Source organism: Polyodon spathula, chromosome 22 (assembly GCF_017654505.1).
Source record: "Polyodon spathula isolate WHYD16114869_AA chromosome 22, ASM1765450v1, whole genome shotgun sequence".
NCBI lineage: Eukaryota > Metazoa > Chordata > Actinopteri > Acipenseriformes > Polyodontidae > Polyodon > Polyodon spathula.
In genome coordinates, this window is record NC_054555.1 from 18,202,619 (window position 1) to 18,213,708 (window position 11,090).

Here is an 11,090-nt window from a genome sequence, read left to right on the forward strand (position 1 = left end):
TGAATGTAGACCTGAAAACAATGGGCTGAGGTGCAATGACACAATTGCCTCGACTGACTGATTCGGTTTGTTTTAACCAGACTCTTATCAGATTCTCCTCTAATAATCAAACCGTTTTCTGACATGTACATGTGGGACTGTAGTGTTTGCATGTATTAATAGCTGACAGAAAAATAAAAATCTTACAATAGAATATATCGATAAACTGTGATGAGAGGAAAACATACCACACAGAACAAATGTAAAGTGCAGAATCACAAAAAAAAAAAAAAAAAAAAAAAACTTTGCACGGCTACTTGGTTGATGATCAGATAAGTTGGAACTTGAAATCCAGTAATTTCTAGAACTAAACACACCTAAAGAAGAAATCATTGGCGGTTGTTTCTTCGTCTTCATTTAACACATGCATTGTTCTTATGTTATTTAAAAAAAAAAAAACAGCAACTTGTGTTTATAGGATTTAAACGAATCCATGCAGTATGTGCATTTCTTGTATGAAACCGATTTGTTCAAGAACTTCCCGTTTTAAAGTTGAGAATGATACATTAAATAGAGTGCTAAAATAGGGTTCAGTTTGTAAGCTCTTTTGTTTGAGAATGTACAGCAAACACATACAAAAACAAAACAAAATGTACAAATATGATGTCATATAATATAATATTAAAAGGTGTTTTGTTTGTTTGTTTGTTTGTTTGTTTAATCCGTTGCATAAGATGCATTTTGAAGTATTTAACATATTGGGACGTTACCAATGGTGCTAAATATTTTGGAGTCAAGCGCGTCTTGAAAATATTTATTTCGTATTATTATTATTATTATTATATTATTATTATTTTATTATTATTATTATGTATTATTAAAGAACAAAACTTGTTTTTTTTGCAAAAAGATGCAAAATAAATGTGTGCCTTATTTTCTCAATTGTGTTTTTTTTTTTTTTTTTTTTTTTTTTTTTTTAGTTAGGCCTAAGTAAGGTATACCTTCAAAATACATTTAAGACGCAAACTACAGCAAAGCAACCTTTAAATATAGCATTCACAATATAATAATGTTAATAAAAATAAACATTGGTGGGTAACTTTACAACTTGTCGCATAACGTCATTTTTTTAGCACATGGTGAGCATATAATGAACAAAAGCAACATCTCTGCTTTGTTTAAGTATGTTGCACATCGCTTTAGTGGGTTATAAGTAACCACTGCAATAACAGAAGCAAGGCTGTAAAGAAATGTCCTTGAAGTTTTTGTTTCTACTAAAACTTTTGAGTGGGGTGTATAAAATACTGTCCACACACCGTATTTGATGTGATTTTAATTGACATCACGGCTGGCAAGTGTGTGCTACAAGGCTTAACCAATTCTATTCAGTGTGAAAATATGAAATTCGAATAATTCATTAACAATGACAGCATTTAATTAAAGTCTGAATCAAAGCTATTACATGCTTGTAACAACACCCTCACACAATAATATACCATCTGTGGACAATAGATGTCAGTATAACAGTCTGTTGTTGTTCATCTTTGGGGGAAAATAATAACGCCACAGTTTAGCCTATATCTGTAAGCACTATACAATACTATACAATGAGTTACAACGCAAATTAATATTCAGATACACCCGATGTTTCAAATAAAACGGGGCACAGAACCAAACTCTCCGGGTCTGTTCCTATTATGTAAATATAGATTCTACATCAGTTATGGGATCATTGAGCAGTTTTGTGTAAACAGGAGGGAAATAGTGGTCTGCATCCTCGACAGGTGAATGGAGTCTTGGGCGCACACTCTTGGCACAGCCCTGGATTGTATTCTTGTTGGAACTCAGAGAGGCTGCTCGGAGCAGTGCCCCAGTGAGACTGCACTGTGAGAACAGCTCGAGTAATTATGTCCAAGCAGGAGTCTTATCCGTCACCCTGTGAACTCTTCAGGGCCTGATAAACAACCTGCTGAGACCACGGGGTTCAAATTATATTCATTTACCGACTTCTAAATCATCTTTACACTGCACAAGTATTATTATTATTATTATTATTATTATTATTATTATTATTATTATTATTATTATTATTATTATTATAACCAGCAATGGTAGGCTTGCTGAGAGTAGGTGTCCTTCTACGAAACAATGTATTTGCCAATAGTTTTCCCTCTGTTTTATTTACAGTCAGTCCGCAGTGTATTGTATGCAATGTATTTACAGTCTGTGTGTGTGTGTGTGTGTGTGTGTGTGTGTGTGTGTGTGTGTGTGTGTGTGTGTGTGTGTGTGTGTGTGTGTGCAGTACATGCCGCTTGAATAGTCGCCCAGTAACCGTACCGCCACTGTCACAGGAAAGACTTTCCTGAGAAGAGAAAGGGTTTCTTCCAAGGAAAAGCCCGGGTGCACGTCCAGGCCACGTGCTTGCTGGTTCTTCAAGGGAAGCGCGGTTACAGCTCTGCCCGCAGGCTTCTTCACTTCTCCTCCTGCGATTGTCTGGAAGTGCACAGCATTCCCTCGTCGAGGACAAGCTGCAGCTTTTTTATAATTAAGATTCACAACACCTTCCAAACAAAGACAAACGAGGCCGCGAATAGCAGTATCACAACACACACTCATTAGTATGCATACATTAGTAAAACGGGATTAGCCAAATATATAGATCTGTTTTTCAGCACATACAGAATGTTTACGGTATATGGGAGAACGGTGGTTATTTAAATACAAATACTTGAATGGAAGCAGCAGTTTTATCTAGCTTTGTTCGCTCATTAAATATTTGAAATAGTTATTATTTGGACTGCGCGTCAGGAATGTTTACTTTTCCCTTAGAAATCAATTATTTCAAGTTCAAAATGTATGTAAGCTCTGATCAAGTCGTGAGTAAATAATGTTTTTTGCACCGTATAATAAAATACATAAACTATAACAAGATGTAATACTACATCAGGAACATGCATTCACAGAACTTGAAAGCAATAGATTTTGTAGACTCAAAACGCAAGACAAAAAATTAAAAAAGTTTTAAAGAAGCCCGTCCTGATATCAGATTTGAAATCGGTGAGAATTGTTTTTGGCACTGTTTGAAAAAGGGCACAGCCTACTCGGCCACATGAATACATTTTACACTGTAATGATAGCTTTGTTACTTAGCTTTTGTGTCAAGTATTTTTTTAACTACCTCATAATTATGATATTATTTTATTTATTTGCTTTAATCAACGGCTGTAGTAGGCATAGTGAGAAGATACTTGCACACTCGTTAATGGTGTCCTTATTAGACAAATAATTAAACAGTTGTTATCATAATATTACAAAATAAATAAGTACAATCGGTTGTATTGTAAAAATAACAATTGGTTACATTCCTTTTATTTTCTAAAAAGTATAAATGAAATAATAACATTTCTGTTTGGCAATAACGAAACCTTATAATAATAATAATAATAATAATAATAATAATAAATAATAATAATAATAATAATAATAATAATACGATTATTTTTATTTCGCAAACTCTTCTCCGGAACGTTTGTCTATAACTGCGAGCAAATGCTTTACTGTTGTGGTGGCCTTTGTTAACAGCCTTCTTAATGAGAAAATGTATTAATATATACATGACTGCTCTGAGCTGACCGTGTGGCACAGTCGAGATTTCTCTGTAAACACAGGTGACAGGAAAAGGAGGGGGTATTTTAATTTTCCAGAATTTCCAAAAATGAAAGCCTTGTGTTGTTTAATATTAGTAAGGCTATATACAGCTCAACGAGCACGCCTATTAATTTTAATAATGTGTACAAATACGCCTATTAACTAAGAAAAAAGAATAAGGACCTGTTTGGGAAAAACGAAAGAATAAAGATAATAATAGAATAATAAAAATAATAAAGAAAATAATAATAATAATTAATGAAAAGAAGAAATAGATACATGAAAGAAGTTAAAGGAGATTGAAGTAAAGATTTCTAATAACAGCTCAACGAAAAAGTAGGGGGTCGGTATTTTTTTTTTTTTTTTTTGTTTATTGGGGGTCGGTGACAAAAGTAAGAAATAAGGAAAAGAAAAAGGAGGGGTTAAGAGAGGATTTTTAAAATTTCCAGAATTTCCAAAAGAAAAAAAAAACTGGAAAGTATGGAAAAAAAAGAAAGACAAAAACCTAAACGTGCACACCGATTCTTTTATCCTAGAAATTTAAAGTGTTCTGTACCTCTTTGTGAACAGATGCAGAGACCAATTGACAAGTTACCTACAGCAAAGAACGGAAAGAAAGGGGGAGAAACTGTAATAAGGGGAGAAAAAATTAAAGTGAGAAAGAGAAGGAGGAAACAAAAAAAAAGAAGAAAAGAAAGAACCAAAGAAAAACAAAAAAAAAAAAAAAAAAAAAAAAAAAGGGGGGGAAAGAAGGGGGGGGGGAAGGGGAAAAGGGGGGGGGGACATAAAGAAGCCCTCCGAACGGACGAAAAAAAAGAAGATATAATAAAAAAGAAATCTGAAAAACAACCAGTGGAGGGAAAAGGAAAATAAAAAAAAAAAGAAAAAAAAAAAAAGGACAGAAAAAGAAGGAAGGAAAAAAATAAGAACAAAGGAACAAAGAAAAAGAAAGAAAAAGAAAGAAAGAGAAGAAAGAAAGAAAGAAAGAAAGAAAGAAAGAAAGAAAGAAAGAAAGAAAGAAAGAAAGAAAGAAAGAAAGAAAGAAAGAAAGATTAGGATTATGCAGCATGACACCTAACAGCGGTAGTAAACTGCTCTCATCTGTATTGATGCTCTGGGATGTCTTGCTATGAAAGTTGACAGATTTCAGCTATAATGCAGAGACCGCCTGTTCGGGTCACATTCACACCCCCTTGTGAAAAACAACACTTGTGTCGGAGCTCTGCGCTCACAATTAAAGCAGTTGCTTTCTCAGGCAGGAGTCGACACGATGGTTTTATTGGCTGGTATTTTCCGCCTGGCTGAAATCAAAGGGGGGCTGCAATGAATGCTGTATACTATTTTAATATACAATACGTAATACAGCCACTCATGGAAAAAACAAAACAAAACACAAGACATGGAGAAACACGTTGGGTATTTTTAAGGTTAAAAATACCAAGGATGCGAGAAAAATGAAAATAAAGAAATGGGACACATTGCGCACCTGCATCTTTGAACTGTAAGAAAAGCTGTGAAAGACGGAATGGCTGGATTACTGCATTGGAAAGGCTTTGTTTTCATTTTCTGAAAAAAAAAAAAAAAAAAAAAAAAAAAAATAGGCAAACCTACCGCTGAAAACCCTTCCCTGCCCGGCAGACTATTTGGGATAGCAACATTAAAATAGTGTTCAAATAATAATAATAATAATAATAATAATAATAATAATAATAATAATAATAATAATAATAATAATAATAATAATAATCTTGCCTGGAGCAATGAAACTTGGTGCTTCATGACATTTTGATATTTAGCAGTTGCTTACTAAAATTAACCTTTCATTTTCAATTATTTTAGGCAATCTGTCACATTCCCTGGGAGAAATGAATATAATGTTGCAGGTGGATTTGCAGAAAAAGAAATATAGGCTATACAATATTGACTTGAGTTTCTGGTGCAATTTAAAATAATACGAAAGGGCGCATGTGATATGTGTTTATAGAGCTACCTGTGAAATGGACGCGGCTTATAGCAAATTGGATCTGCTTGGTCTGTAGATATGTCCGTGCTGAACTTGGCTGGCACACATGAGTATCGGCTTCCACGGTCAAGCCTCGGGAAATACATGGAAGCTCATTAGCCCCAATGGACTGAAAGGGTAAAGGTTATACTGCTTCCAAACTAGTGCTGTGGGGCACAGATAAGAGAGGGGCTTGGAAAACACGACTGAGGAAATGTCACCTCTCCTTGAAAATGTATTTTCAAAAGAAAAAGATTTTATATTTAACTGAAGAAATACGGCCTGTCAACATGGTTGATTATTCTACTGAAAAAAAAGCATTATTGTTATACTAGTAGGAAAAATGTTACATTGTAATATTAAGGTTATGTTATTAGGCAAAATGGTACATTGTAATGTTATTGTAAGGCTATTCCTTATATTATTATTATTATTATTATTATTATTATTATTATTATTATTATTATTATTATTATTATTACTCGTACTGCTACATACTGTATTTTGTTCGTGTTTTTTCAAACGTCTTTAAGTTTAGAAGAAAGAGCTGAGATATGGTTTCCCGAGTATATGGGCCTCTCTTTCATCATATTGAATGAGCCAGTGTTCAATTTATTGCGGAGAGAAATGGCTTCGTCATTCAAGTTTAAAACCCGCCGCAAATATTTCTGTCTGGCAATAACCATGTTAAAACGTTTGATCGGGTGCCTCCTTTTACTTTGACCCAACAGTATAGCTTGATCTGTTCAAGAATCGTGAACCTTTAACTATGATTACAAAGTATGGGCTTATCGGCCATGTGCCATTTTCAGTAAGTAATTAAAAATCGGAATTATTATTACTGTTATTTATATGTTATACCCGGTCATTAACAGATGTTTTGTATATAGATATTACACAGATAAAAACGACACTTCTGACAATATACTTAATACACTGAATTTAATTAACAGCAATATTATTAATATTACTGCTACTGCTGCTACGAAGAAGAAGAAGAAGAAGAAGAAGAAGAAGAAGAAGAAGAAGAAGAAGAAGAAGAAGAAGAAGAAGAAGAAGAAGAAGAACAACAACAACAACAACAACAACAACAACAACAACAACAACAACAACTATATTCAATATTAAATCAACACATATTTCCGTTCATGCATTTCACAAGGATTGACAGTTTTCCGTGTGCTTTTCCATACACAAATCAAAGTGACCCAATTTCAGCACAGAATAAAGTAAGGTGTGACAAAGCTTTTGCACAGAACTGGCTTTAAATTTGGAGTATTTTTCTTCTCTAGAGCATGGTAATACACACACACACACACACACACACACACACAGTATTCAGACCCCTGACCAATTCTCTCATATTACTGATTTACAAATGGTACATTGAAATTTCAATCTGTTTGATATTTTATTTTAAAACACTTAAAATCAATTATTGTAAGGTGACATTGGTTTTATTTTGGGAAATATATTTAAGAAAAATAAAAAACTGAAATATCTTGCTTGCATAGGTAATCAACCCCCACACATTAATATTTGGTAGAGCCACCTTTCGCTGCAATAACAGCTTTAAGTCTTCTGGGGTAAGTATGTATCAGCTTTGGATACAGTGTCGGAAAGATTTTGACCCATTCTTCTTGGCAGATTTGCTCTAGGTTGTTCAGGTTGGTTGGACGACGCTTGTGGACTGCAATTTTCAAATAGTGTCACAGATTCTCAATGGGATTGAGATCAGGACATTCACTTTTTTGTTCTTGAGCCACTCCAATGTCACTTTGGCCGTGTGCTTGGGATTATTGTCCTGCTGAAAGGTGAATTTCCTCCCAAGCTTCAGTTTTTTAGTAGACTGAAGCAGATTCTCTGGCAGTATTTTCCTGTATTTTGTTCCATCCATTCTTTCTTCAATTGTAACAAGATGCCCAGTCCTTGCTGATGAGAAGGATCCCCACAGCATGTTGCTGCCACCACCATACTTCACTGTAGGGATGGTGTGTCTTGAGGCATGGACAGTGTTAGGTTTGCGCCACACATAGCACTTTGGGTTTTGGCCAAAAAGCTCTATCTTGGTCTCATCTGACCAAAAAACCTTTTCCCACATCACAGCTGTGTCACTCTCATGCTTTCTGGCAAACTACAGATGTGCTTTCAGATGGTACTTTTTGAGTAACGGCTTCTTTCTTGCCACCCTCCCATACAGGCCAATGTTATGCAGAGCTCTTGACATGGTTGACTGGTGCACCATTACTCCACTCCCAGCCATTGAACTCTGTAGCTCCTTCAAAGTGATTGTTGGCCCTCTGTGGCTTCTCTCACAAGTCTCCTTCTTGTTTAAGTGTTGAGTTTTGAGGGATGGCCTTTTCTTGGCAGTGCCTGGGTGGTGTGATACAGCTTCCACTTCCTGATTATTGATCCAGCTTTGCTCACTGGGATATCCAAACACTTGGATATTATTTTGTACCCTTTCCCTAATCTATGCATTTTTATTACTTTATCTCTAACTTCTGTAGAATGCTCTTTGGTCTTCATTTTCCTTCAGATTCACAGCCTTACCAATGATCCTTCAACAGTGGGGTTTTTATCTAGAAAATGTGACAACAACTTTAATGGTTCACAGGTGGAGGCCAATGGTAAGGTAATTGTATCCTTGTTAGGGCAATTTCTTTCATCGGTGCAAACTGGGAGCTTCCACAGCACAGGGGTTGAATATTTATGCAAGCAAGATATTTCAGTTTTTTTTATTTTTCTTAAAAATATTTCCCAAGATAAAACCATTGTCACCTTACAATAATTGATTCTGAGTTTCAGTGTTTAAAAATAAAATATCAAACAGAAAGAAATTTCAATGTACCATTTGTAATTCGGTAATATGAGAGAATTGGTCAGGGGTCTGAATACTTTTGCAAAGCACTGTGTGTGTAATATATATATATATATATATATATATATATATATATATATATATATATATATATATGTGTGTGTGTGTGTGTGTGTGTGTGTGTGTGTGTGTGTGTGTGGTGTGTGTGTGTGTGTGTGTGTGTGTGTGTGTGTGTGTGTGTATGTGTGTGTGTGTGTATATATATATAGAGAGAGAGAGAGAAAGAGAGAGAGATAGAGATAACTTATATACTTAGGGACTACGTGGCGACCTAATTCAAGCATTCAAAATTCTAAAAGGTATTGACAGTGTCGACCCAAGGGACTTTTTCAGCCTGAAAAAAGAAACAAGGACCAGGGGTCACAAATGGAGTTTAGAAAAAGGGGCATTCAGAACAGAAAATAGGAGACACTTTTTTACACAGAGAATTGTGAGGGTCTGGAATCAACTCCCCAGTAATGTTGTTGAAGCTGACACCCTGGGATCCTTCAAGAAGCTGCTTGATGAGATTTTGGGATCAATAAGCTACTAACAACCAAACGAGCAAGATGGGCCGAATGGCCTCCTCTCGTTTGTAAACTTTCTTATGTTCTTATGTTCTTATGTTCTTATATAAACTTTTAAAAATAGACCCAGCTTGTCTGTTTAGTGCTGCATTTATGAAACATCTTCAGAACTGCAAATAAGAATATATTAATACTATAATTAATGTATACTAATAATATAATAATATACATAATAATAATAATAATAATTAAATATATAATAATAATTGTGTCATCGTAGTAGCCGTCAGATAGCATATAATATTAATAATCTTATTATTATTATTATATTATTATTATTATTATTATTATTAAAATAGATTAGCTTAGATGAGTAGTGATTTGTTTCAACTATTAATGCAGAAAGCTTTTCCATTAAAAAGCACGTACTGCACATCTCTAAAAGTTGTATGTAAGGCAATGAATACCTTACAGCTAGCTCTAAGGGACTTATTCTGACTTGATATACGCGCTTAAAGAACGGTTTGTAAGGGCTTACAAGCCCTTCTTCCAGTGCGTAGATAGCACGTAAACCATGTCCGAATATGCCCTAAAAGAAGATGTATAGATAGCGCGCAATGGCTTACAGTCCTTGGAGTTTCCCTGCGTTGCATTAATGCACGCAGTACAATCACAAAAATGTTGCCAGTTACAGATCCAGGCGCTCGTTGCGCAGAGCCAGTGGTTGCGGTGCAATCTTAGCTAACGCCTCTAATGGAATCACTATCCAAACATTTGAATTATCTTCCATTAGCAGCTACTTTGTCAAGACACTTGTCAGACCTCCCCTTCCATTTGGGAATGGGAGTTCCGTAAAAACCTAATCCTCTTGCATATAACTCTGTAAATATAGCATGCATGACAAAAAGAACGGGAGGTGCTACCGGGACCGCTTTCCACATAAAGCTTATTTTAATATGTATTGATTGTTCCAGGATAATTGCCGCTGCAATACGCTATTTAAGACGTCAGTGTTAAGATATACACGACTGAAATAAATACATATATTTGTACAATAAATGTATTTGAGTTGTATTCGATTTCATTGTATGTATATAAAAGTAAGAATTGTTCCACATAAGAAAAAAGAAAAAAAAAAAACGTTTCTGTTACAGGCTGGTCTACTCAATATGGTCGCACTAGCTAAGTATATGATGTTCTACTTGTATTAAACACTCCTGTATAATAGAGATGTTTATCACCGATTCCGACTATAAAAATTAACATATTGACAAGACTTTACAACACAGTTACTACAAACACCGTTTAATTTATATATATATATATATATATATATTATATATATATATATATATATATATATATATATATATATATATATATATAGGATAGTATTTATATATGGCATATTTCGTACATGTTACCAAATCTGTTAAATTGGTCCCTGCAACTCGGATATCCAGCAGTTAGATGGAATCGAGAAGCGCGTTTAAAATAGCGGATGTATTTCAAATCATTGAACCTCTCCGGTCTGTGTTTCATAAAGCAACTTACTTTTTTACAGCCGTTTCGGTAATTTTCAACTTTACATTTTAAGCCGTATTTTTTAGTTGGGGGTGGGAGGGGAGTGTAGGTCCATATAGCCAAGGGTCCATTCTGACTATTTGTATTCAAGCGGCTCTGTATAACAAAGACAATGGGCCCGACGGGGAGTCGATTGCTTTTCGCTTTATATCGATTAATTATAAAACAGATAGCCTATACCTCCAAAGAAGCTGCCACATAGATTATTTTCCCAGGGACAGCCCCGGGCTGTTTGTTTCGGCTTTACCTGCTGCTCCTGTTTTGCTTCTCGTTGCCCCTTTTTCTGATTCAGGTATATCGCTTTACAAAGAGCCGGGGCTTTTCTGCATATTGTACTTATGCAGAAAAGCCATTATCCCTCTAATGGCCAATTGCTCTTAGTTTTACATTGCATCTAAATAGACTTGACCGCCAGGTAAGTCAATCATGAGGAACCGCCGTTTATTTTGTTCGAATCAGTTTATTATACGCAACTTGGTTTAATAGAACA